The 15,484-nt window shown below is 54.7% G+C and overlaps 1 protein-coding gene across 2 annotated transcripts in view; it reads right to left on the bottom strand.

Moving 5' to 3' along the window:
- The window catches only part of Bcor (BCL6 corepressor), a 118,680-nt gene that overhangs the window by 82,998 nt on the left and 20,198 nt on the right, over positions 1-15,484 (bottom strand). Inside the window, exon 1 of one of the 2 annotated variants that reach the window (XM_050160855.1) lies at positions 6,562-6,700. The exons of the other annotated variant lie outside the window; for it this stretch is intronic. The gene's annotated coding sequence lies outside the window, so the exon portion shown is untranslated. Of the gene's footprint in view, positions 1-6,561; positions 6,701-15,484 lie in introns of those variants that run through there. 2 annotated transcript variants of the gene reach the window in all.

The following is a 15,484-nucleotide window of genomic DNA, read 5'->3' as shown; positions in this document are numbered from 1 at the left end:
AATCTTGCAGAGAGGTAGCTAACAGTTGGGTGGGACAGGCCTACACTTCTCCCCCAGCATCCTTTGAGATCCTTGGAGTTTTTTGCCATGTAACCACCATCCCGGCACATATCAGTAACCCCAGTATTTAGTAGGTGGAGACAGGAGGGTCAGGAGTCCAAAGCCAACATCAGCAACATGAAACCTTGTCTCAAAATAAATACTGCTTCCCCATCCCCCGCCCCCGACAAATTTTTTTTTGTCGTGTACAGGTATTACCCCTAACATCTGCAACCAACATGATTTAGTTGTCTGGGTAGGGCCTTGGGGAAGAAAACCTATTTAGCAGACTGTGCTGAGGGCATTTGTGGCAATCCATCTTTATGTAAGTGGAACATGGGTTAAAAAGACACCACACGCTGAAATAAGACAACTGTTGGAGCCCTCCTGTCTTCCAGGAGCTCTGGGCATCGCAAGCTCCTGTGCAAAGCATACACATGAACTGGCCATAGTGGCGTCCACCTGTAACCCAGGACTCAGGGGATTTAGCAGGAGTTCAAGAATACCTGGGCTACATATTGAATTCCAGGCCAGGCTGGGCTACCATGTCTCATACTGCTCCCCCTACCTCATGTCTGCCTGTCTGTTGTTCTTGCCCACGTGCACATGCGCGCACGCGCGCGCACACACACACACACACACACACACAGACAGACAGAGTAAAAGCACAAGCTCTCTCTTCACTTTTGAGTGAGAAAGCAGATTCCTGGAAACCGTGGCTGTTCCTCCTGCCTCCCTTGTACAAGCCATCAGCATGGTATTGAATAGACCAAAGAGACTTGAGCTAAAGGATGATGAATGAGTGACTGAAGCACTCTCCCTCGCTACCCATGGAGAACCATGTGACTTGACACCCACCACCCGCCTCCTAGTTCTATGTATAGGGAACTTCCCCTTCCCAACCTTGACGTACGCAGACAATGATCACATTTTTGTGCGGTACAGGATCTAAGACACCAAGTGTTCACAAACACTCAAGTCCTGAAGCTAACATGCAGGGACTCAGGCTATCCCAAGCCCCCCCAAGCCATCTGATGAAGGGAAGGGACCCTGCTATTGGCCAACTCGTTCAGTCTTTTGGGAAGCTCTCACAGAAGCCAGGAATTAGCCACCATAAAACCTGAATGGGGAAGTACTGTTCTGAGAGGCCTGCAGTAGGGCTTCCTGGGACTTAAGCTAGCTTCAGGGAAGGGTGCCCAAATTTGGGGGCAATGAGGTCTGAGTAGTGGGCTGGAGAGGGCACACTGCCAGCTCTGGTTGGCCTGGAGCCAAGAAGTCTGACTGAACTTGGGCCAGCCCTGTTGGCCCACAGACTCAGTGAGCTCACAGCTCCGGCGTTCCTTGCCTCTTTGTTTGCGCTGCCTTACAGTTCCCTGGTAGTGTTTAGGAATGCTTTGAAGGTTCCAGCAGGTTTCGCCAGTGCTCAGGGAAACCAAGAGCAAAGGCTGGGCCCAGGCCAGGTGGCTTGAAGAAGGGCACCTGTGATCACACTGAAACACCCCAACGGGCAAGTGGAATCTAGGGGGCACAGAGGGAGTGTGCCCAGGGGAGGGAAGATATATTTAAGCTAGTTCGAATTCTCTAATGGGAGACTCCCCTCACAATTTGAAACTGTGGAGATTCACAACTTTGTTTTGTTAAGGGAGTCAGTATTCCCTTATCGTGTGTGTGTGTGTGTGTGTGTGTGTGTGTGTGTGTGTGTGAGTGTGAGAGAGAGAGAGAGAGAGAGAGAGAGAGAGAGAGAGAGAGAGAGTGAGTTGGGGGGGGGGGTGGAGCACAAGCTATTCTTTTCTGTTGGCGGAGGGCAGCAGTGCAGGCTATTCCTGACTAGAAAAGCTGCCTTCTTGATTTGCATCAAAATCTCTGGCCTGCCCCCACAGGGGAAATAAAGTCCGGCAGGCTTTCCAAGGAAGGGAAAGTAAAGGGCCCATGTGACCTCTGCCACCATCTACACGGAACAATCTGGAAGGCCCTGGAGCTTAGCCCCAACGGGGTGGTTCACTTCAGATTGGCATAGAGGTTCCTAGTCGTCACAGGCTGCCTGTGGCCTTACCTCCCTTCAGGAATTTAGCTGAAGGCTAGGGGTAAAAGTGGAGCTCTGGAAGAGGCTGACTTCCTTCTCAGTCTCAGCTCACTCACTGTGGGCATTTGTTGTCCTCCACAGAAAAGGTAAGAGCATTTTGAGGATTCTAGTTCTGGTGGCCCCAGATGCCCAATATACTGCTTTGCATACAGCAAGTCTTAAAAATGGCTAAAATTTTCGCCCAGGAAGAGCAGTTTTGTCCAGTCAGGAGTTCCTTTAGTCCTCTAACTCTGTGTCCTTGGTACTTGGGTTCTGGTCTTACTTTTTGTCACATTGACCCAATGTTTTCACCCTCAGAATCAATTTCCTCCACTGAATTAGCCAGGGTTCAAAGCCCCAAGGCCTTTCCAGGTATTTGGCCACCTTTCTTTGCAGGCAGCTCTGATCATCTGGATCCCACGTAGGGGCCAGCGGCTTTGGCTGCATACTCTCCTGTTCCTTCCGCTCCCTGTAACTTGACTATACACTCGGTCCTTGGGATCTTTGACACATCTGTTCCTTTCTGTCTCCACAGCCATTTATACAGTTCCAGCTCCCGAGTACATAGGCCTGTATAGTACATGAGCCATGACTCCAAAGCCACAAGGGCGCTTGGGTCATTTTTTTTTCTCTGCAGCTAGCATTGTCTAGGGCTCTGATAAACCTCCCCCTCACTCCCAGATGATGACACAGGCCTGGTTTAGGGACATGTGGTCTCTGGATTTTCCTTCATTCCCATTTCTACTTGTTTCACTGTTGGCATTGATGTGACCTCTGAAGCTCTGCTTAGGGTAAACAAAGTGATCCGAGGGGTCCCTTTCTTCCCACTCTCAGAAAAGTCACTTTCCCTGCTTAAGTAATGACCGCCTTTTCCTCCCAGCTTCCTGTCAGCCTACGTATATTTAGTGCATGCTGCCCTGGGTAGAGTTTAATTAGGTACCAACTCACCCAGGGGCAAAAACCAAGGACCCCTCTCAGGTTGAACAAATGGGGCCCAGGCCTGATGTAGGAGCCTGTAGTCAGCCTCCCCTCGTTGGTAAGTGACTGGCAGCCAGCAGGTAGAGGGCTGTCCATTCGCAGCTAATGATGGCCTTAGGCACCAAATGATGGAAAATCCAGGCAGGCTGGCAAGCTACAGGGCGCAGCCAGGGACAATTGTACGGACCAGTTTAAGGGCAGCTGCAGGGAGGGATGGCAGAAGGAACATAATGTGTGTGTCTGTGTGTGCGGGTGTGTGTGCGTGTGTGTGTGTGTGTGTGTGTGTGTGTGCGCGCGCGCGCGCGTGTGTGTGTGTCTGTGTGTGCGTGCGTGTGTGTGTGTGTGTGTGTGTGTGTGTGTGTTTTCTCGCCCCAGCCTCCCTGCTACCTTTCCCCAGCTCTTTTCTTACATTTTTCTCTTGTTTCTAGCCCACGCAAGTGGAAATTAGAAAGGTCTTTGAATCCATTTATTTGTTTTAATAAAGACAGCATTTTAAGCAGCATATTTGCAGCAATTGAGTGTTAAACTAAACACCAAGCCAGCTAAATGTGTTAGGGGGAAATGAAAAGTCAGTTTACAAGAAACATATAATTAACACGTTCTTTGACTTTCTCTAAGCCTTTGTCTGGCTCAGGACAAGACAGAAGAGCCATGATCAACTTTAATAAAATGAAAGATCATATCCAGGCAAAAGAGGGTCAGGAAAGTTCGGAGTGGGAAACAAAGGCAGAAGAAGGGATTTGGGGCATTGGAAGATATATGCTTTAAAAAGACATCTTTTGTTTCTCTATGTTAGTCAACAGCCATTTTCTCCTTCCCAATAGGAATTCTCTAGCTTGGACTGTACCTGTGAACAGTCACAGAAGCACAGTCCTGGAGGGGAAGGCGGAGGACACAGTCCTGTGAGGGGAGAGGAGGGGGGACTGTACCTGTGAACAGTCACAGAAACACAGTCCTGGAGGGGGAGAGGAGGGAAAACTCTACCTGTGAACAGTCACAGAAGCACTGTCCTGGAGGGGAGACTGTACCTGTGAACACTCACAGAAACACAGTCCTGGAGGGGGAAAGGAGGGGGGGGGACTGTACCTGTGAACAGTCCCAGAAGCACAGTCCTGGAGGGGGAGGGGGAAGGTGGAACAAGGCACTTGCAGGAAATGCAGGGGGGGGGGTTCAGGAGGCAGGGAAAACCAGGCTAAAGGAAATTCCCATGGCACAAAACGGGAGTCTTCCCATGGCCCGACTTCCAATAAACTGTTCCCCTCCTCAGCCGTTGGAGAAAGTGAAATAAGACATTAGACTTTCAATAATCTCATATGGTGATGATCAATCAAAACCCAGAGGAGAAGGCCAATTTATAGAAATTGTATCTGCTTCACTGGGTGGCTGGAACCAGGGAGCTGAAAAGAACACTGTGGCCGCCTTTGATGTGTGAAGTTGCTCCCAAACGACAAACACCAAAAAGCACTGCCTGTACACATGGGGTCTTTTCAAAGAGAGAGTGCTGTCCTGGGCCTCTCAATGTGGAAAGCACAGGCTTAGGCCACATCAGCGCTATTAGTTTCCATTAGCTGCTGCTTATTTTAAGTCGGAGTTGCCATCTTTCTTATTTGTTTTATCGCCACTGAAGTTTATTTACTGAATTAACTTCTAATGGACCCTCGACTTTGTTCTTTGGAGTTAGCTTCTAATACTTGGGCCTTTTTAGCTAGGCCCCCTCCAGGCTTTGTGATCAGCTTGCCTTTGTGACCCTCAGGCCCCGTCCCCTCCACCCCAATCCTGGAGGTGAAGAGCTCAGCCTCTGTTAACTCCTTGACTGCTGGTGTCTTTTTTGTGTAGCTACTAATCACCTCCTTTTGATCACTGCCAAGTTCTCAGGTTGAAGGAAGGAAAAAAGACCTCTTGACCATTCTGACTGGCTTTCCACATGAGCCTGAAAATGTCGACAAATTTGAAACATCTGCCGGGCTGCTTTGGTCTGATTGCTAAAATATGCCGACCTCAAGCCCCCTCCCCCCGCCCTTTTTAATCTGTTTCATATTCACAAATTAAGCATTTAGTCTGGGTAATAAATCAGGGCGGTTTACGAGGCTCACAAGAGACAAACAAGCAAAAAGGGCGCAATACAAGCCCTTGGAAGCGGAGCTGCCAGAGCCCGGAACTCCACGCACTGGAACTCCTAGGGCAGCCCTGGTGCACCCCGAAAAGACTCCCACACCCACTCTTTAGCGGGTCGGGGGGCCTAGTAAGGTAGAGGGTACAGATGAACAGCCCTAGCCTAGGCCCACACGCCTGGAACCTTCCGCGATAATCTGGAGTACCTGGCCTGCCCCAGCTCCGTGCAACTCCGCACCCTTGCCCTGCAAGGAAGCTGCTGCTGGCAAAGGTGAACACCTCACCCCACACACACACCCTGTAGTGGGCCCATTAAGTCTCTTCCCCACAGAGATACTGGGTTCCCCTCCCCCACCCTCTCCTATCCCGCTGGGCTCAGCCTTAAAGATTTCCAACCCTACACTAACCAAGGAAGAAAAAGAGTCCCTCCATGCCCACACGTGACTGCCACCAAGCCTGGGCATGAACCTCTCTGGGCCCGCTCCCTCCTCCCAGGTTTCAAACCTAAGTAGCCACAAAGCTACTTTGAGATTCAAATGCAAGCGGATGGCGCCTTTTGAGTGGATCCAGGCTTTACAGAGGAGCTGGAAAGAGGACCAAAGACACAAACAGGACACGTTCCCGCTGCAGAAACCCCAGCCCCGGTTTTAGTGGCCACGCAAACTCGGGGGGGGGGGGCTCTTATTTGTGCGTTTCCCGCCTTCCCTGGATCAGCCGTGATAAGTGGACCTGGACCAGAGGTTTCGGACCAGCCCCAGTCCAAAACATTTGAGAGACCTCCCTCAGAGAAGAGTGGCTCTGGGGTCACCTCGACTGGGCCCTTTGTCGCCCTGCTATATACTCAAGTTCCCTAACGACTGGTGTTCTTGATGCTATCACGGGACGCGGTGGGGCGGGAAACCGGGGATCCTGGCTGTACAGCCCACCCCGAACCTAGGGAGAGGGTATAGGAACAATTCCCCCAACCCGCAACATAGCACAAACGTCGCCCTTCCTCTTTCCCTAGCACACATTCCAACTGCGAAAGCCATTACCGCCGGCGCGCGAGAGACTTTTAAAATATTTACAGCCCGCTCTCCGCACGGTAGCCTGATCCATCTTGTGGGCGCGGAGGCGGGGCGCTCAGGCGGGGGAACGGAGCCCGGGTGGGGGGCGCTAGCTGCTTCTCCCCACCCGCGGTCCCCGGATCCTCTCGCTGCTCCCACTTAGTAACCCCGGGCTGGAGAGGCGACCGGAGCTTGTGCGCAGCGCCCCCGGGGGCCCTTGCCCGGCCGGAGAGGGCGGGGAGGGGGGGGGAACAGAGTCCGAGAGAAGGGAGGGCGGGGAGGCTGATTTAGAGGTTCTCACCGGGAAGCGAGCAAGGCACAGACCTGAGAGCCGCGGCGCGGTGAAATCCGAGGAGCTCTCTTGGCGAGGAGGGGCTGTCAGAGGCCATTTATCTCTCGCCAGAGTGGAGGCTCGGCTCCCACACCGCCCGCGAGTAACAATGGCAGCGAGCAGCAGCTCTGCACGCGCTTCAGTGCATGAATGGATTGCGGAAGATGCCTGCGCTCCGCTCCGCTCCCGCGGCTCCTCGAGCGCCCCTCCCCGCCCCCGCCCCCGCCTCCGCCGCCTCCCTCGGCCCCCATGGGCGCCTCGCCTCTGGGGTTCACAAGTTGGGCCCTACGGCGTGGTCCTTCTCACTCAACCCGCGCCTCCCCCTCCTCACCCCGGTTCCCCCCAGCCGTTCCCAGGGCCTTGGCACCTCGCCATCGATAGTCATTAGGGGCTGAAACTTGACACTAGCCTTCCCAGCCTCCCCGACGCAGACACCCCCGCCGGGGCTCTCTCTCTTTCTCTCTCTGTCTCTCTCTGTCTCTCTCTGTCTCTCTGTCTCTCTCTGTCTCTCTCTGTCTCTGTCTCTCTCTGTCTCTCTCTGTCTCTCTCTCTCTCTCTCTGTCTCTCTCTCTCTCTCTCTCTCTCTCTCTCTCGGCCCTGGCAGCTCGCGGCAAGTTTACTTTCAGGGAGTTGGACCGTGTTTCCGCCGCAGAGGCCGACCGCGTGCGGACCGGAGAAGGGGGAGGGGGGAGAAGGGGTGTGTGGGGAGGAGGGAGGAGGGGCTCCGAAGGGTGTCACCTGCCCTGAGGCCTAGGGTGTTCCCAGGTGTTCGCTGGCTTTCAGCCCAGTCGCCACTCCCAGTCCGCTGATCCACAGCGGGTCCTTGCATTTGGCACGTGCGCATGCACTCTGGGTACTCGGACCCCAGCCCACATGTCCCGCCAACTTTCCGATAGGCAGCAAAACAGTGTGCCCAAATTCTTCACGGCGACTAACAGTCTCCAGAGTGTTGGGAGAGGTCAGCCGCAGACGTGTGCCCCTTCGACTCTGCATAGGAGGTCTAATAAAAGTCCCTCGCCAGTTTCGGCTTGGGTTGGAACGAAGCAAAACCTAGCCCTCCGGGGTTCGGATCTCGTAGTCCTGCCAACAGTTTCTAAAGACTGGGGAACCCTCTAGAAGTGGACACCCACAGCGACCTTAAGGCAGTGCCTAGTAGCCCGCGGGAAAAGGCCAGGTTTCAGGAAGCCAGCCACACGTGCGCAAAGGCGCACTCAGGGAGGCAGAGCGCGACCGGTGGACCCAGGAGACTAGTGAGGACAGGCGAGAAGCTGGCAGTGAGACAAAGCCAGAGAACGCCAGGAAGGCTCAGCCGCAGACCCGGAAACACAGGCAACAGCAGCCGCCGCCAGAGCCCATCGCGGAGGCGTGCGCAGCCAGGCCCTGCCCGGTACATCTCCATTCCTGTGAGAACGCGCTCCCGGACTCTAGGAGGGCCCTGCTGCTAGGGTTGGTCTCTGTCTGTCCGGGGTAGGTCAAGTATATGTGGAACTTCCTAGCAGAGAAGGGGTCCCTGGGGCGGTCTTTAAGACTCCAGGCCCCTCTGGTGTCCATCCACCCTTCTCAGAGCTTGGGACAAAGATAGTAGGTAAATAATAGCAGTTCAGCACATTCTCAGAGGAGGAGCATGGCCTTAGAAGTGCCAATTGGCTTCCCTATGATGGTATCATTGGGCACACTACCCATTTTGACTTTTAAGCAATTAGGAACCAAGCTGGGTTTCCCTCAACCACTAACCCTGTAATGCAATTCGAGTAAAGATGTAGCGTAGGTACCAAGGCTCGCTGGCCACAGCCATCATACTGGGCCAATCAGTGCCTAGCAAGCCTCAGTTCCCTTCCTGTCACCACTGGCTCCGCTGCACTGGCAATGGCTGCAAAACTTCTCCCTCACATGAAGCCAAATGCTTTCCACTGCTGTTGGCTGTGCCCATAGTCACTCCCTGAACCCACACAATGGAATACACACATGCTTCTTCTGGCCCTTCTGTCTTTCTGCTGGTTGTCCTCTCAAAACCTGACTGTCTAACCCAGTGAAGTAGTAGATGACTGTCATGGAGTGTGGGTGGTCAAGTGGAGGCCACCGGGGAGTGAAGGCCAAAGCCTTTAAAGAGGAATGAACTTTTCTGTCTGAGAAAGAAGGCATCTAGGGGTCTCAGCCTGATGGGATGGGGAAGCAGAAAGGGAAGGCCAATACCAGTCTCAGCCTGCCTTCCAAGGGACAGCAGTTGACTTTTCCCTGAATAGTTTCTCTTTTGCACCAGTGGTTCCATCCGTCTGTAAGGGAGCCAGAGTAGACAGCATTACCAGCGGCGGCAGAAGAGGAAAAGGGCCCCAGAGTTCAGCTGCCGGAGTAGGCCCGGAGTTTCCTGCCGGAGTTCACTTTCCTGCTCAGGAGGCTGTGTGCTTGTCTGGGGTGAGTCTGGAGAGGGAAGGGTGACTCCTGGCCAGAAACAGCCATCCAGTTAAGGAAGTCCCGGAAGGAAGGACAGAGCTCCACACCTCTTCCTCTGTCCAAGCCCCATACAGAAGTCCTAGCTCTTTACATTGAAACATGGAGTGCTTCCCCCCCCCACACACACACACTGCCCTTGGGCAAAGGCTGTAAAGTTCCTCAAGGGCAGTGTGTGTCCTTCAGCAGGAGGTCTCAAGTCAGTCTTGGGAGGCCTAGTCCTCCCCTCTGTCTTCCATCCCTGCCCACCCCCCAGCCTTGGCTGCAAGATGCCTCACGTCCAACTGTGGTTTCTGGGCAATAAAATAACTATTAAAGTCACAGGCATAGTTGATGATTTGCATCACATCCTCTCATGCACGGATTCAATATTTAATATACAATATTGAATACGGATATTAAAAATCAATAGCTAGGGACCCCTGGGGAGGTGTCACAATGTGATCCTGCTTCAAGAATACAACCAGTCCCCCTAAAAAGACAGGACCAGCAAGTTCAGCCAAGCTAAGGTAAGCACCAAAGGAACCGAGGAGTCATGGCTGCATCTCAGCTTCCTGATATGTTTAAGGGTACCTGTCCTAAGTTGAGCAGAAGCAAAGCCAACTAAATGGTATGCTGTGGGCTTTGCTCGCTGCAGGACCAGAGCTTGTTTCTCTGCAGGCTGCCAGCCAGGTGCATGGAGCTATTCCGTAGCTGTTGGTACTTTCCTTTGGTTCGGGGCTGAGTCTTGTGTGCAGGCTCTCAACTTTTCCCACCATGATGGCTCCTTTCCTGGGCCTCAAGACATCCATCACCTCAGGCCCCGTGGGAGAGCTCCTGGCCTAAGCTTTCAGGGAGATGAAGCAGAAATCCCAGTGGCTCAGGATATTCTTCTTATGATAAAAAAGAAGAAGAAGAAGAAGAAGAAGAAGAAGAAGAAGAAGAAGAAGAAGAAGAAGAAGAAGAAGAAGAAGAGGAGGAGGAGGAGGAGGAGGAGGAATGCCTAAGTTGCAGGGTCTTCTGCGGTACCACCACCACCACCTTCAGACCTGTTGGTGGCTAGGAGCTTGAGGGGAGTGACAGAGGGAATGGGCCAAGAAAGCACTTGTGCTTTGGAGTCAGGATCAAGATCATCTGTTAAAGAGACAGGAGACAGCAAGCTCCTGGGATACATAATTATCTTTTCAGGCCTGGCAAGGAACACCAATTATTCTCTTCCTTATCAAAACATAGAAATATGCTTTATCAAAAAAAAAAAAAAAGAACTAGGCATTCACAGACTGATTAGGTCTGTGAAAGAGAATAAACATTTTCCAGGAATTCCACCTCTCGCCCAGCTACGGAAATGGAAGAGAAACTGACAATAAGAGACATCAAGCTGAAGTTAACTGACTGAAAGGGTCTGGAGAATTTAAATAGATAGGAACAAAAACAAAACCCTAAGTGAACTTGACCTACTGAAGTACCATCCTACACATCAAGTTAATGATAGCAACTCCATGAATTTCCTTTTTATCATAGTTTAAACCAACATGGAACTAGTGAGAAGTCTTGGAAAGATCCCTCAGGAAAACCTCACAGTAGCCATTCAGGTAAAAGTCAGAAGTGAAGACCAGAAGTGTTGAGAAATTGCAGTAAGAAGCCTATGGCCTCCAGTCTTTGTTCCCTAACAGTTGTCCTAGAACCATCAAAGCCAGGGTGGGAACAGACACTCCTCTCAGAGCCCAAACAGGAAAAGCAGCTGCGGAAGATCCCCTGATGGTGGTTCACTCAGCCAGCCCCCTGAGAGTTTGCCTGTGTATATGCATGGACTTCCTGGCTGGAATTCCTACTCTTACAGCATTGGACCCTAGCTAGGCCTGGGAAATCCACTAGCCGTGATTCTATGGGCATGTTGGATAGAAAGCAACAGAGCTGCGCCATCATCAGCAAACGCTCCCCCAACCTAACGGAACTGCTCTCTAGTTCACTTGGCCGCAAGGCCAAGCTCCGGCCCTCTTACTAGCCTCTCCACTTCACAGGCTCAGCAAACGATTTGCCTCCAGGAGGAAGGAGTGGCTAAGGCCAGCAAAGGCGGCCCGAAGAGGGGGGGGGGGCCCGCGGGGGCAGCACGGCAGGCTTGAAGCTGACCCAGCTAGGGAAGATTGCACCTCCAGAACCCAGAGAGTGGTATTTTTCCAAAACCTGCTTGATACTCAGACAGCAAGCAGCTTCGTGGCATTTAGATGGCCTATATCCAAAAGTGGGGGCGATCTCTGCCAGGAGGGACTTGCAAACTGTAGTGTAGACAAGGGTAGATAGGGGACTGGGTAGGACAGTGGGAATTATTTGCCTGCCTTTGCCACCCCACCCTTTTGTACAGTTTTCCTGTTAGGAAGCGAAGCCAGTGGATTTGTTCTTGGAGGCCCTCTGGACTGTCCGCCGCTTCCTGGTGCAAAGCCGTGAGAATAAAGGCTTTCTGCCAAGAGGTCCCCCTGGTTTAACAGCAAGAACCTCGAATCCTGGCGGGAATCCTCGCATCCTCGCACTTCCAACAAGACTCTCTCTCTTTACACACACACACACACACACACACACACACACACACACACCCCAAAAACTACTCCCAGAACTCCTGAGGTGAATGCAGAGCCTAAGGCCAGGGTCAATGAAGGGACTGTCCCCATCACCAACAAGTTGCTGGCCGAGATAACAGCTGTGGGAGGGGGGAAGGGAGCCGCAGGCAGCCACGACTGAACGGTTGCGATCTAGAAAATTCAACAAGAGGCCGCCACAGTGGCGGCGGCTCCAATTAACTGAGCCAACAGGGAAGGCAGAGAGCCAGGCAGCGGCCCTGCCGATCCTGCCCGGGGCGAGCAGGCGGGAGGGGGCGCGGGGCCCCGGAGCTGCCCGGGCGGCCCTCGCACGGCCCCTCCCTGGGCTCACGGAGCGCGCCTGGTGTTTACATACTGTCCTTCCGACACGGGATCAAGTTTCAGGCCGCGCTGGAGGCGCCTGGGGCCGGCCACAGCCGGGGAGAAGGGAAGAGCTGGAGCGGGATCTAAGGCCGCGCTGCATTGCCGAGAAGACCGGGCCACGCGTGACCGCAACTAGTGTAGCCCTCCCTCCTGGCCAGGGGTGAAAGTCTACCGTGTAGGGTGGCAAAGGCAGGTGGAGGTGCGGAGTGCTGTCCAGAGGGAAAAACACGTCTGGCTCTCGAACGAAGCCCGGGTCTGAGAAGTCACGGGGGGTGGGGGCGCTCTGATTGGAACCCTTCGAGTCCTCTTTGTGAGCCCTCACTCCCGCCCCCCCCCCAAATCCTTTGATAGACTACCCGAACCAGGCTATTGTTGGGGGTTAAAGGTCTGTGGACTGCAAAGACACACGATTGGGAGCGACCTCTCACTTTTCCTGGCGCAGCCTGGCCCCAGTGCTGCGGAGTGCCCGAGGGTGCCCGGTGCTGTCAAGTGTGGGCAAGTGAGCTCCAGTTGCCGACACACTGTAAACAGCCGCGTACGCCCGCCTAGCCCGGGGTGGGAGCCCCAACCCAAACACCTAGTGTCCTCTCGAGCTCCCAGGCGAGGTTTCTGTGGCAGGGACTGAGGAAAGAAAGCCCCCATGGCCTCCTCCAGCCCGCGCGCGGCCACCTGGATCCTGAAGAGAGTGTGGTCAACCTGCAGAGGCGCCAGGTGCTGCTGGGAGGGGAGAGCCAGCCTGTCCCCCTCCCCGTTGAATACTAGCTTTGTTCCCGAAAACAGGGGAAACATTAGGCTGCTGCCCCCAGGTTAACACAAAACTTCTTTTTGAATCTCGGAAAGGGCGGCTGACTGAACTTCGAAATTCCCGAGATCGGCCAAGGAAGGGAAAAGCCGAGGGCTGGAGGAGACCGGGAGACTTGAGAGGCCAAACTGACGACGTGGGAGGAAAGCAGCTCAGGGTGTCCGGGCCGGAGTCTCAGGAACTCAACTCAGCGTGACGGTGCTTCGCGAGTTCCAGCGAACAGCCGGCTAGGCCAAGTGGTGCCTGGCCAGCCGACGGCTGCGCCAGCTTCCTGCCCTGCCCAGGACCGCGGAGCAGTAAGACACGCCACCTCTGGCTGGCTTGGTATCCCAGGAGGATGAGGGTATACAAATAAACCCCGGATTTCAGCACAGTGCACACACCCCACCACCACCACCATCCGCAACACAGTAGAGCCAGACCAGTTGGTGGATCATCCGCTTCAGGCTCTCAACCTGGGGTTTAAGGCAAAGGTGCAGTGATCTAGTCAGCGAGGACGGCTGAGTCAGTCTGAGATGTCTTAGATGTCCTCCCTTGACTGCCAGTCCCTTCGGCTCCCACCCCGTCTCCGCCTAGTTCAGGGTACCACCAGGTTAGCGATACTAGCCGCATAACAGGCAAAAGGATGAGTGAAGGCAAATTTGCTGTCATCCCCCCCAACTGCCACCTCTCATTTAACCTTCCCCACATTTAAGAAAGGGGAGGGCACTTAGTCTCTGTCCCATTCCCCGTGGGACGCTCCCCTCCGTCTCGGAAGCTCAGACTGCGAATGAGGGTTTTCCCCCTTCCCCGTGGGCTCGCAAGGTTCCTAACTTCCTCTAAACCTCCCTCTTCGCTCCGAAAAGCCCCGAGGAGAGGAGCAGAGAGGAAGCCAGCCGCTAGTGTGCTAAATGAAGACCATGTGTGAGGATGGCGGCATCAGAGTGCAGCGGCCGGGAAGGGGGTGGTGAAGGCCGGTGCGCGGCCCAGGGCTCCAGGTCCAGGCAGACAGCCTGGGCTTTGAGGACTCAAAGCCGCAGCGAAGTACTGCTTAGGCTGGCCTCGTGGCTGGCCACGGTGTGTGTGTGTGTGTGTGTGTGTGTGTGTGAGAGAGAGAGAGAGAGAGAGAGAGAGAGAGAGAGAGAGAGAGAGAGAATGTGAGTGTATGCGTGCGCGCGCGTGTGTGCCTGTGTGCGTGCGCAGGATCTGCCGCGCCGCGGGGGGCGGGGGCGGGGACGCAGCCCTGACTTCCTGGGCCGCAGCTGCGACCCAGGGCGCAAGAGCACAAGAGCAGATCTTGCTCCGCGGCAGTGGTGGCTCGGGTCCGCCACGCTCGCAGCTGAGAATCAACAAAGAAAGGCCGCAGGAGAGCGGGGGAGGGGCGCGGCCGAGCGTTCGCTGGCTGCTGTGGAATAATAAAAAATAATTAATAATGATAATAAGAGAAAAATCCGCCGTCTTTCTTGGCACTGGGTTTCCGCGTGGCTGCAGCGGGAAGCGCGCTGTCCTTGACGCGGCCTCCCCTGCCTGGTCTGGCTACCCCTCCCCCTTCCTCACCCCCTCCCGTTCCTGGGAACCGGGAAGAGAAAGGTCTGCAGCTGACAAATATTATCCATTCTCCCCATCGATCGCGGAGTGTACAGATGTGAGCGCTTGATGTGCCCGCGGAGCGGCGGATCCTCCCAGCTCGCTCGCTCTCGCCCAGGCTCCACTCGCCGCCCCCCCTCCCCCTTTGTTCTCCTCCCCTTTCCCTCTCTTTAAATAGATTTCAGGGCGCTGCCTGTTGGAGAGCAGCTGGCGATCTCTCCAGAGAGAGAGAGAGAGAGAGAGAGAGAGAGAGAGAGAGAGAGAGAGAGAAGCCCGAGGTGCCCTGTCACCAGCCTCCCCTCCCCCACCTGCTCTTCCCGCTGTGAGCCCACCTCCCCTTTTTTCAGTTTCCCAAACAGAAATGACCAGGAACACCCACGTCCACTGCATCGCGAACCTCGGAGCCTTTGGACGCCTTGCGCTGTCCCCGTGCTGTTCCTTGTTTCTGTGAGGAAAAGGAGGAAAGCGCAGAGAGGTTACATAGCGCCCTGGCAGAAGATCCGAGGGTCGAGATCTTTCCCTGGCAGCAGCAGGGACAGTGCCCGGGTCACGCTAAAAGGGTACAGTTTACCCATTAGGGAAAAAGTCGGACAAGGCGGCCCCTTTATTTCTCTTTTGCAAATGGCAGATTAAGCCGGCAGCGCTCGGCTTCAAAGGGGCCCGGCCGCCCCGCAAAGGGTTAACCCTGCGGCCCATAATCGCAGACACACACTCACACGCGCGCACAGCGCGCCCTCCCCGCTCGCCAGAGCGCTGGCCACGGCCTGCAGTGCACCCGGGGCTGGGGGGAGTAGCTTGGGGGGGAGGGGCGGGCTTAACCAGGCCGCTCGACTGAGCCCGGGCCACCTCGCCGTCTGTCACTTAAATGATTGTCCTCCGCTCCGCTCAGTGCGGTCAGTACGGGCTGTTAACAGGCAGTTGCAATCAGTTTCCGAAAGGTCAGCCAAGGTCCTCCGGCTCTCGCAGACGGAAGGCATTACGAAACCGCTTTTGTATCTGCAGGCACTTTAGAAAACGAAGCAAGGAGGGGCTCACCCCAGCACCGCCGCTTCTGGGAGCCCTGAGAGGGTCGTAGGCGGTGGGGAGAGGGAGTCTGCACCCCCGCGGACTTGGCTGGGCAGCTAGGAAATCACCGGCCGAGTGACCTAGGCCCTTCGTGTTCCG

This window comes from Alexandromys fortis, unplaced genomic scaffold (assembly GCF_014885135.2).
Source record: "Alexandromys fortis isolate MF-2015 unplaced genomic scaffold, M_Fortis_MF-2015_v1.1 scaffold_83, whole genome shotgun sequence".
NCBI lineage: Eukaryota > Metazoa > Chordata > Mammalia > Rodentia > Cricetidae > Alexandromys > Alexandromys fortis.
The sequence above is the reverse complement of the archived record's forward strand: the minus strand, read 5'-3'. Positions and strand labels throughout refer to the sequence as shown.